Source organism: Penaeus vannamei, chromosome 3 (assembly GCF_042767895.1).
Source record: "Penaeus vannamei isolate JL-2024 chromosome 3, ASM4276789v1, whole genome shotgun sequence".
Taxonomy (NCBI): Eukaryota; Metazoa; Arthropoda; class Malacostraca; order Decapoda; family Penaeidae; genus Penaeus; species Penaeus vannamei.
Genome location: NC_091551.1, coordinates 11,229,392 through 11,242,239, shown reverse-complemented (window position 1 = coordinate 11,242,239; position 12,848 = coordinate 11,229,392). Strand labels below are relative to the sequence as shown.

The following is a 12,848-nucleotide window of genomic DNA, read 5'->3' as shown; positions in this document are numbered from 1 at the left end:
TCGTGCTTTGTAAACTCCTTAAGGGATTTCTAAGGAGGATTATCTTGACCATCTTTCCTGTTTGCAGACCAGGTTTTTTTTCGTATCAGTATAATGCGAAAAGACAAAGGAAGCAAAACGAAAAAACGTGATAGTGACGTAGTAATGGCAGGCGATACTTTGTTTTATTCTAACATCTTTCTTGATAGCATGTCATTATTTCTCTCTTTCTCGCTGACAGATTCTCTCTCTTGCTATCTCTCTCTTTCTTTCTCTCTCTCTCTCTCTCCCTCTCTCTTTCCCCCTCTCTCTCTCTTTCTTTCTCTCTCTCTCTCTCTCCCTCTCTCTTTCCCCCTCTCTCTCTTTATCCATCTCTCTCTCTCTCTCTCTCTCCACTCTCTTCTCTCTCTCTCTTTCTCCATCTCTCCCTCTTTCTCTCAAACAAATTGCAAAAAGAATAACGAAGGGAAGATCACGAAAACACACGACTATTCACGTGTTTTCATGGTCTTTCCTACGTCATTCATTTAGCTCTTTCTCACCCCCCCCCCTCTCACTCCCCCACCTTTCCCACCTGTTTCCTAGTTACCAAAAGTCTTCTCCTTCCCGTTCTCATCGCCTTCCGTCCCCTTTCCCTTCAACCAACCTTACCTGATCCGATGTCAGTCCAAAAGGCTATCATGTAAGTTGCGTAAATAAGGATTATACTTATCTAATTACAAAGTGTGAATGCAGTATTTCATTTTTTTTGTGTGTGTACGCTATCTGTTTTTGTTCTTTTCTTTTTTTATCTCATTTCGCGGATAAATAGATTGATTAATCAATAAACCAAAGCTACATTTAAATTTACCTTTAAAATAACCGTTAAAATGCCATAAAATGTGACCTAGTGTTCAGATAGATTGATAGAATGAGAGAGAGAGAGAGAGAGAGAGAGAGAGAGAGAGAGAGAGAGAGAGAGAGAGAGAGAGAGAGAGAGAGAGAGAGAGAGAGAGAGAGAGAGAGAGAGAGAGACGTCTTTCTATATGAATGACACTGCAAACTAAGATGAAAAAGATACTAAAATGTTTCGTGTTTGCCTCCCTCGGGGATCGAACCCGAGCCTGTCGCGTAGGAGGCGACTGTGCTTTCCACTCCACCACGGAGGCTTACTGTGACATATGAGAGAAATTTGAATTCATTTTGGGATTAGCTTCAGGCAGTGTCACATTAGCCCTTGTGTGTGTTTGTGTTTGTGTGTGTGTGTGTGTGTGTGTGTGTGTGTGTGAATGGCCCAAAATACACGCACTCTATATTTCTCCATATGTCTTTCTTTCCTTCTCTACATCTACCTATGCTTAGATAGAGAGAAAGAGAGAGAGAGGGGGGGGGGGGGAGAAGCGAGGGAGACTGTGAGAGAGAGAGGAGAGAGAGAGAGAGATAGAGGAGCGGAAGACGGAGATAGATAGATAGAGAGAGAGGGGGGGTGGAGAGGAAAGGGAGACAGAAGGAGAGAGGGAGAGGGAGACAGAGAGAGATAGAGGGAGGGAGAGGAAAGGGAGACAGAGAGTGAGAGAGGAGAGAAAGACGGAGAAAGATAGATAAATAGATGGATAGAGAGAGAGAGAGTGAGAGAGAGGGGGGGGAAGACTTAGATAGATAAATAGATATAGACAGATATATAGAGATGAGGGAGAGAGGGAGGGGGGGAGAGAGAGAGAGAGAAAGAGAGAGAGAGAGAGAGAGAGAGAGAGAGAGAGAGACAGAGAGATAGAGAAAGAGAGAGAGAGAGAGAGAGAGAGAGAGAGAGAGAGACTTTCTATATGAATGACACTGCAAACTAAGATGAAAAAGATACTAAAATGTTTCACATGTTTGCCTCCCTCGGGGATCGAACCCGAGCCTGTCGCGTAGGAGGCGACTGTGCTTTCCCCTCCACCACGGAGGCTTACTGTGTCACACGAGAGAAATTTGAATGCATTTTGAGATTAGCTTCAAGTAGTGTCACATTAGCCCTTGTGTGTGTTTGTGTTTGTGTGTGTGTGTGTGTGTGTGTGTGTGTGTGTGTGTGTGTGTGTGTGTGTGTGTGTGTGTGTGTGTGTGTGTGTGTGTGTGTGTGTGTGTGTGTGTGTGTGTGTGTGTGTGTGTGTGTGTGTGTGTGTGTGTGTTTGAGTGTGTGTGTGTGTGTGTGCGTGTGTGTGTGTGTGTGTGAATGGCCCAAAATACACGCACTCTATCTTTCTCCATATGTCTTTCTTTCCTTCTCTATATCTATCTACCTCTGCTTAGATATCTATTTATCTTTGTCCGTATATTAATCTCTCTGTCTCAGTCTTCCTCCATTTATCTATCCTTTTCATCAATCTATCTGGTACATAGAAAAATAGATAGATTAATTGATAGATGCTTCTATATATAGACGGGAAGACAGATAGATAGATAAACATAGATAGATAAACATATATAGACAGATAGATAGATGAAAAGGTAGACAGATAAACGCAGAAAGTATGTCTAAGATAAAGAAAGTGTGAGAGAGAATCTATCAGTGCAATATTTCTATCTTGTTGCCTTGCTTGCTTTCATGCATCTTCGCTCACGGCATTTCTCAGGGGATTTCTCAGTGTATTTTCTTATCCATATTTCTAAAGCTATTAATGTTTCCCTGTCTCTCTTTTTCCCTTCTCATCGACCTTCTCTATCTCTCTGATAATGATATTAGTATTAAGGATGATGATGATATAGATATTATTATTATCATTATTATTACTACTACTACTACTAAGATTAGTAGTAGTAATAATAATACTACTACTACTGCTACTACTAAAATTAGTAGTAGTAGTAATGATAATAACAATGATGCTATTACTAGTACTACTACTACTAATAATAATAATAATGCAAAAAAGAAGAGAGAAAATATGAGAACATATATATGATTCAAATTAATCTAATCCATAAACAAATCCTTTATAATAGGAGATGTATCTCATCGCGATTTCTTATTCTGTTCAAATGCAATTGTTACGGAAACATTTTTCTTGATCGCCGAAGCCAATGAACGAGCGAGGATTCGGACAAGGCTTGTTCATCTGCTTCATTTACTTGGTTAATAAGGGTCATGATTAAGAAACGACGGTCTCCGAATCCGTAGACCCGGGTTCGGCGGAGAAGACCCCCCCCCTTTTTTTTCTTTTCAGGTTCTCTTTGTTCACATATAGAGAAGGCTCCAATGAGTGACAATAATGGTGGTTATTTTAATGATGATAATAATAGTAATAATAATATCAATGGTAATGAAAATTAAGATAATGGTAATATTGCTAAAAGTAGAAATAAGAACAGACACAGTAATGATAAAGATAATATTGATAATGATAATTGTAACAATAATGAATATACTAATGATAATAATGATGATAACCACAACAACAGCAATAATAGTTATAATGATGATAATGATAATAACAATAATGAAAATGATAAAAACAACAACAGACGTGATAATGATAATGATTACAAAAACAATAATATTAATGAAAATTATTAATAATGCTAATAATAGGAATAAGAATGATAAGAACAGTAATGATAATAATGGAAATAATACTAATAATAATGATAGTAAAAATAATAACAATAATAGTATTGGATAATAAGAGCAATTATAATAATAATAAAGAATAACATTATGAATAATCATAACAACAATAATAACAATGATAACAACAGTACTGATAATGATAATGATAACAAAAATCATAATAATGATCATAATAACAACATAATTACCGTCATTTTTTTCCTTTCTTGTTCTTTTCCGTCATATCAAGACAAGGCTCCAATAGGTAATTATAATGATGATTATAATGGTGATGATAATAACAGTTATAACAATATCAATGACAATGAAAATCTAAAAATGTAATCAAATGAAATATAAAATAATATAAGATAATACAACTCATTAAAGAACATCAGTGTAAGAAATTCGCCCTTATGTAACGGTTAGCACGACGGTCTCTGAAATCGTAGACCCGGGTTCGATTCCCGGCGGATGCTTGTTGGAAATGACTAATTTCTTTTCGTTTTTTTTATATACATAAATGATATTACAAATGATAATGATGATAACATTGATAGCAATATTGATGGTAATGATAATAATACAGAAAATAAAATGAAAAGACCCGGGTTCGATTCCCGAAGGAGAATATGTCAACCATTTTTTTCTTTTTTTTGTTTTTTTTTTTCCTCTCACATGTAGACAAGGCTCCAATAAGCAGCAATAATAATAAATTATATGGTAATGATAATAGTAATAACGATATTAATGATAATGAAAATAGAAATAACGATAATAGTAAAAGTAGAAATAATGATTATAAAAAGAAAGATGATTACGGCAACAATAATAGTAAGAACAACAATAATGATAATGAAAATAATAATAACAACAGCAATAATACTGATAATGATAATGCTAACAAAAATCAGTAATGCTCATATGGATAAAAAAAAAATGATCATAATAGTAATGATAATACTGATAACAATAGTAATGATAACAATAGCAATGATACTAATTATCAGAATGATAATAATAATAATGAAAATGACAATAACAATAGTAAGAAGGACAACAATATTGATGATAATGATAAAAATCAAGAATATTGATAATAACGACGACAATAACAATGATATCTATTTTAATAATATTATCTATTTTTTATGTGTTTATTTATTTATTATTATTATTATTATTATTATTATTATTATTATTATTATTATTATTATTATTATTATTATTATTATTATTATTATTATTATATTAATTATTGCAAGAGCTGACGGAAAAGGATCAACTTTGTTAGTTTTCAATGGAAAATGTCTGTCGCATTAATGAGGAAAGTCAAAAGCCTAATATTCCTTTCTTGTTAACAGGACAGCTTTCTCTGCCTCGGAGCATTAAAACGAACACACAGGCATAAACTGCGGTGGCATTAATAGGGAAAGAAGAACCGCATTGCACTGCAGGAGAACCGCTATTATTCAAAAATAATTCCCTTCTTCTGTAACATGCGTTTTATTTCGGTCTTAACTGACTTCCGGTGTTCGTTAATCATCCTTGGAAAAAAGATGTTTTGAATGATTTCCTCTCTTAAGTCGAGGTTTTGCACATGCGGCTAGGAAGAACACAGTTCTTATCCGTCATTTTAACATAGATATAAGATATAAATATATATATAAGATATAGATATATATAGATATAAGCAATCATGTTCGGTTCGATCCCGAGCGAAAACATCTGGCAATATTATAATCTCTTTCATTTCTACGCATCTCCCATTCTCTCTCCTACTTTCTTTTTCTCTCTTTCGGTAATCCTCATCTATCTCTCTATCTCACTTATTTTCGGTATCTGTCATCCTCCCCCCTTTTATCTCTCTTTTTCTCTCGTATTAACCAGTAACTAAATCAAAATATTGAACAATGAACGCTTAATATAATAACTTTCCCGTAGTGTGTGTACGTGCGCTTCACACGCGCAAGGTCCTCGGTTCGATCCCGAGTGGATATATATATATATATATATATATATATATATATATATATATATATATATATATATATATATAATCTATCTGCTTTCTCATCCTTGTATATCCATTATTGGATCTGATTATCCGAAACATAAATTGCTTGATCACGGATGAACTAAACGGCCAGTATGAAAATCCCCGCCAGGAAAGAGAGAGAGAGAGAGAGAGAGAGAGAGAGAGAGAGAGAGAGAGAGAGAGAGAGAGAGAGAGAGAGAGAGAGAGAGAGAGAGAGAGAGAGAGAGCAAAAGTAAAAGTAAAAGTGAAAGGAATTAAACAAAACGAGAATGATATTCGAATCCGATAATACAGCGAAGAAATAAACCACTATATAACGCCTTCCTCCACTGCCCACAGAATGTCCAGTCCGTCTCCCATGATAAGACTGCTCTCTGGCCTTCTCGTGTTTTCAGTTCAAAAGAAAAGGTCGACGCCGAGGCTGATCTCTGGCGCGCATCGGCCTCCGAGAATCGCAAGGCCTTCTGGGAAACAGAGTGAAAGGGAAAAAGTTACAGTAATATTTAAGGATTCCAGCCTCTTTTTATATATTTTCGCACTCAACGTCGTTTTCGCCTTGTGTTCATTGAAATTGGCGAAGGAAAAAATGGAAAAGGAACAGTGAGGAAAGGGCGAGTAATCCTTGCAAATTATCGGCCACTCTTTCATTTGCAATAATCGATGCATCAAGTGTGAATATTCTTATTGCATCAGTGACCCTATTGCCTTGGCGGAGGTATGCGCCCTCTGAGTGCTTCTAGTGATAGCCGTTATTCTCTCCTCGACTGCTGTCTTGCACAACAATTCTCGCAAATATGTCTCGCAAAATAAGCTATTCTACTGAAAGCTGAACGATACAGATTGAGGACGTTTTTGACAGAAAAAATGGTAGTGTTTTTGTTGACCAATCATGAGTTGCACCTGACCCACACGCACGCACATAAATACGAACAAATACACAAAAACAAAACGCAAGGTAAAACATTCCAACCGGTGCGGCTTCTTTTATTATTATTATTATTATCATTATCATCATTTATATTATTGTTCTTTTATTTGTACTTTCTATACTTTAACTTATACTTTCGAATTTGTTTACGTAATTTTAGCCCAGTTTTTTGTATTTATTATGTTTTAACAATTTGTCTTTCTGTCGCATTATTGCATTTTTACTCTCCTTTATTTTTATTTATTTATTTTTTTGTGTGTGTGTGTGTGTGTGTGTGTCTTATTAATATTGTGACGTATCTCTTCATTTTCTTATCCGAATTTTTATCGCATTTTTGTCATATTTTCTACTTTCACTTTTTGTCATTTTCACACATTTTTTTCTTAGTTACTGTTTTCCTCATCTATATTCTTTGTGTTTCTTCGCCTTTTTCTTTTACCTTTCTTGTTCGATTTTACTTCACACAAATTCATAGACATATTTACACATACATGAATGGAGATAAAGTTTCAGGGACATATTTCTGTACACGTGCAATTACATTTGAATATACGTATATTTTACAAAGAAATATGTCTTCCTTTGACGTCCTGCACTGAAATAGGAAAAACAAATTATTAGCAGCATGAGTTGCACATAGCCCACACGAACACACACAAGTACAAACACATACATAAAACTACACAATAGGGAAAAACTGATTGCAACCCGGCGGGCGTCTCTTTTTGTGCCCGGGGCTCTTCATGTCTTTCAGCCCCGGGCGAGGTTGCAATCAGAGGGAGCACTTTTGGCTCCCTTTTGCAGATTCGAACTCGCGATCGCGGGTTTCGAATCTGGCGCCCTTACCCTCTCGGCCACGGTGACGAGGGGCAACAAAAATAGGTTGGGAGAGGGTTTTATCCAACATTTGTGTGCATGTGTATGTGCGTGTGTGTGTGTATCTGTGTGTGCGCCCACATGTTACTGATCATGGTTATATGACAATGACGATGGTGATGATAAAACTGATCCACTCGGCCACGGTAGCGAGGGGCAAGAGGAATGCTTGGGGAGAGGTCTCTGTGTACCTTGTGTGGTGTGTGTGCGTGCGTGTGTGTGACTGTGTGAGTGTGTGTGTGTGTGTGTGTGTGTGTGTGTGTGTGTGTGTGTGTAGCTCGTCAGTTACCTTTAGTGTCAACGTTGACACTATCGAGGTCAACAGCATTTCGAAAATAACATTTCGTGTCCATCTTTAAAAAGCGTTGTCATTCACACGCAACGGAAAGGGTTAAAGGTGTGCAGTATTAGATCCAAGACTGCATTTCTTGCATGATCTCTCACCTCCTTTTCTGTTCCTGTCTCTGCCTCGTGTGAGTGTGTGCCGTTGGGTGTCTTACTCTGTAGAAGAAAATTAATGAAAACCAAAGCAATATTTTTTCACATCATGCAAAATTTTCAAGAAGCGATTCTATATTTTGTCATTTTCCTCTTTACACTTATAAAAAACTTGGTTGATTAAGGCTAGCAGTTTGGTTCGTTACTTCACTTAGGAAAACAGAGACAGAAGCGCTTTGGCAGGAAATCTTTGCAAACTCCTTGAGGGATTTTCGCGGCGAAATACATAAGGAGGATTATCATGATCATTTTCCTCTGTTTGCAGACTCCAGGCTTTTCTCTATTAATCTAATGTGAAAAGACAAAGGAAGTAAAACTGTTGAAAAAAAAAAAAATAACTGATAGGGACGTAGTAATGGCAGGCGATACTTTGTTATATTTCACCATCCTTCTTGATAGCATGTCATTATCTCTCTCTCTCTCTCTCTCTCTCTCTCTCTCTCTCTCTCTCTCTCTCTCTCTCTCTCTCTCCCTCCCTCTCTCTCTCTCTCTCTTCTCTCTCTCTTTGCCAACGAAATGATAGATAAAAAGATAGGTAGCGTACACAAAAAACATGAAATATTATTACATTTATACTTTTGTATTTAGATATGATTTAAGTTTCTTTTGCAAAAGCCAGGAAATATAACGGTACATCATTCTCATTCTCTCTCTCTCTCTCTCTCTCTCTCTCCTCTCTCTCTCTCTCTCCTCTCATCTCTCTCTCTCTCTCTCTCTCTCATCTCTCTCTCTCTCCTCTCTCCCTCTCTCTCTCTGTCTCTCTTACACACTATTACTCGTAAACAATTTGCGTCATCGTGTTGCTGATCATGCTTTTGTTTGAAACTGATATTATAAATTTATTTTGGGTGGGAACTTCCGTTACAGATTGCAGGTCTTGTCTATATGTCAAAGTAAAGATCACGAAAAGAAAAAAAGAAAATATATATATATATTATATATATATATATATATATATAGTATATATATTATATATATATATATATATATATATATATATATATATATATATATATATATATATATATATATATATAGCATCCGCCGGGAATCGAACCCGGGTCTACGGTTTTAAAGACCATCGTGCTAACCGTTATAGCACAGACACTTTCATTGATGTTCATTTATGAGTCTAATTGTTGATAAACACTGATGCACGGACATGAAGATGCATCTCTTCTTATTTCAAAAGGTTTTTTTCTATGGATTATATTGATTGGAATTATATATATGTTATACTTCTTTTGTCTTCCTTTACGTTATTATTATTATTATTATCCTGATCATCATTACTATCAATGTTGTTTTTAATATTATCATTATTATGATTATGATTATGATTGTTATTATTAGTACTATTATATTATCATTATCATTGTTGTTGTCTCTCCTCGCACCTATCACTTATGAGGGGTGGGGGGAAACAGCGAGAAAGAGAGAGGAGGAGAGAGAGAGAGGAAGGGAGGGAGAGGGAAAGGGAGGCAGATACAAACAAAGATACGAATACAGAGATAGAGACAGACAGACAGACGGATGGACAGAGAGAGACAAAGACAGGCATCGAGGAAGAGAAAGAGAGAATGATAAACATCCCTATATTAAAAAGCTGAAACAAGAAAAGGAAAGATGAACAAGCCTTTTCCGAATCCTTAGGCGATCAAGAAAAATGTTTCCGTAACAATTGCATTTGAACAGAATAAGAATTCGCATTGCTGTCATCGGAGGCTGTAAAGGCTGCAAGAAGAGAACAATTACGCCAATAATGATAATGATGTTAAACTTGTATTGCAAATTGTTTGAAACCAAATTTAATTTCCATCGACATATTCGGTGATCTGTGAATAAAACTCAGCCATTTTTCTTCTTCTTATTCGTGGCATAAATCCTCCCCCTCCCACCCACCCCCCTCCCCGAAGGCGCTCCCTCCCCCCTCCCTCCCTCTCTTGGTATCTGTTTTTTGTTGTTTTCTTTATCATTGGAATCAGTGTTTATGTTCTGGCTATTGTTGTCTTTATTGTTATTACCTTTAGTGTCATAATTATTTATATTGGTTTTGTTGTTAGTATACGAAAAATTGGCCTATCATGTAAAATTACAAGGTCTATCTATGGGCGAATAAACAGGGAGAGAGAGAGAGAGAGAGAGAGAGAGAGAGAGAGAGAGAAAACCATTTGATACCATTATTATGATACCATTTGTTAAATCTATTTAATTTTCCATTAATTTTGATCAGTGCTTTCCCTAGAATGAGCGACAGACAAGGCGGACCCGAACGAAAACAATGAAGCAGAAACAGAAATTTCAATTTCTTAATTTTGTATCTATATGAAAAATGTAAATTTTTTATCGCATTTTTGACACATTTTCTACTTTCACTTTTTGTCATTTTCACACCTTACTTTTTTCTTATTGTTTTGTTCCTCATCTATATTCTTTGTGTTTCTTCGCCTTTTTCCTTTTACCTTTCTTGTTCGATTTCACTTCACACAAATTCATAGACATATTTACACATACATGAATGGAGATAAAGTTTCAGGGACATATTTCTGTACACGTGCAATTACATTTGAATATACGTATATTTTACAAAGCAATATGTCTTCCTTTGACGCCCTGCACTGAAATAGGAAAAAAAAATATTAACAGCATGAGTTGCACATAGCCCACACGAACACACACAAGTACAAACACATACATAAAACAACACAATAGGGAAAAACTGATTGCAACCCGGCGGGCGTCTCTTTTTGTGCCCGGGACTCTTCATGTCTTTCAGCCCCGGGCGAGGTTGCAATCAGAGGAAGCACTTTTGGCTCCCTTTTGCAGATTCGAACTCGCGATCGCGGGTTTCGAATATGGCGCCCTTCCCACTCGGCCACGGTGACGAGGGGCAACAGGAATGGGTTGGGAGAGGGTTTTACGCAACATGTGTGTGTTCATTTGTGTGCATGTGTACGTGCGTGTGTTTGTGTGTATCTGTGTGTGCGCCCACATGTTACTGATCATGGTTATATGACAATGACGATGGTGATGATAAAATTGATCCACTCGGCCACGGTGGCGAGGGGCAAGAGGAATGTTTGGGGAGAGGTCTCTGTGTACCTTGTGTGGTGTGTGTGTGCGTGCGTATAAGAATTCGCATTGCTGTCATCGGAGGCTGTAAAGGCTGCAAGAAGAGAACAATTACGCCAATAATGATAATGATGTTAAACTTGTATTGCAAATTGCTTGAAACCAAATTTAATTTCCATCGACGTATTCGGTGATCTGTGAATAAAACTGAGCTTTTTTTTCTTCTTCTTCTTCTTCTTTTCTTCTTATTCGTGGCATAAATCCTCCCCCTCCCAACCACCCACCCCTCCCCGAAGGCTCTCCCCCCCCCCCTCCCTCTCTTGGTATCTGTTTTTTGTTGTTTTCTTTATCATTGGAATCAGTGTTCATGTTCTGGCTATTGTTGTCTCTATTGTTATTACCTTTAGTGTCATAATTATTTTTATTGTTTTTGTTGTTAGTATACGAAAAATTGGCCTATCATGTAAAATTACAAGGTCTATCTATGGGCGAATAAACGGAGAGAGAGAGAGAGAAAACCATTTGATACCATTATTATGATACCATTTGTTAAATCTATTTAATTTTCCATTAATTTTGATCAGTGCTTTCCCTAGAATGAGCGATAGACAAGGCGGACCCGAACGAAAATAATGAAGCAGAAACAGAAATTTCAATTTCTTAATTCTGTATCTATGTGAAAAATGTAAATTTTTTATCGCATTTTTGACACATTTTCTACTTTCACTTTTTGTCATTTTCACACCTTACTTTTTTCTTATTGTTTTGTTCCTCATCTATATTCTTTGTGTTTCTTCGCCTTTTTTTCTTTTACCTTTCTTGTTCGATTTTACTTCACACAAATTCATAGACATATTTACACATACATGAATGGAGATAAAGTTTCAGGGACATATTTCTGTACACGTGCAATTACATTTGAATATACGTATATTTTACAAAGAAATATGTCTTCCTTTGACGTCCTGCACTGAAATAGGAAAAAAAAATTATTAGCAGCATGAGTTGCACATAGCCCACACGAACACACACAAGTACAAACACATACATAAAAATACACAATAGGGAAAAACTGATTGCAACCCGGCGGGCGTCTCTTTTTGTGCCCGGGGCTCTTCATGTCTTTCAGCCCCGGGCGAGGTTGCAACCAGAGGGAGCACTTTTGGCTCCCTTTTGCAGATTCGAACTCGCGATCGCGGGTTTCGAATCTGGCGCCCTTACCCTCTCGGCCACGGTGACGAGGGGCAACAGGAATGGGTTGGGAGAGGATTTTATGCAACATTTGTGTGTTCATTTGTGTGCATGTGTACGTGCGTGTGTGTGTGTATCTGTGTGTGCGCCCACATGTTACTGATCATGGTTATATGACAATGACGATGGTGATAATAAAATTGATCCACTCGGCCACGGTGGCGAGGGGCAAGAGGAATGTTTGGGGAGAGGTCTCTGTGTACCTTGTGTGGTGTGTGTGCTCGTGCGTGTGTATGTGAGTGTGTGAGTGAGTGTGTGTGTGTGTGTGTGTGTGTGTGTGTGTGTGTGTGTGTGTGCGTTTCGCGGCGAAATTCATAAGGAGGATTATCATGATCATTTTCCTCTGTTTGCAGACTCCAGGCTTTTCTCTATTAATCTAATGTGAAAAGACAAAGGAAGTAAAACTGTTGAAAAAACCTGATAGGGACGTAGTAATGGCAGGCGATACTTTGTTATATTTCACCATCCTTCTTGATAGCATGTCATTATCTCTCTCTCTCTCTCTCTCTCTCTCTCTCTCTCTCTCTCTCTCTCTCTCTCTCTCTCTCTCTCTCTCTCTCTCTCTCTCTCTCTCTCTCTCTCTCTCTCTCTCTTTGTCCACGAAATGAGAGATAAAAAAGACAGGTAGCGTACACAAACAA

At 37.1% G+C, this 12,848-nt stretch overlaps 1 non-coding gene across 1 annotated transcript; it reads right to left on the bottom strand.

Moving 5' to 3' along the window:
- Positions 1-1,055: 1,055 nt before the first annotated feature.
- TRNAR-CCU (transfer RNA arginine (anticodon CCU)) lies at positions 1,056-1,127 on the bottom strand. Its single transcript has one exon. It is a non-coding gene; the product is annotated as a tRNA-Arg (tRNA).
- Positions 1,128-12,848: the final 11,721 nt, after the last annotated feature.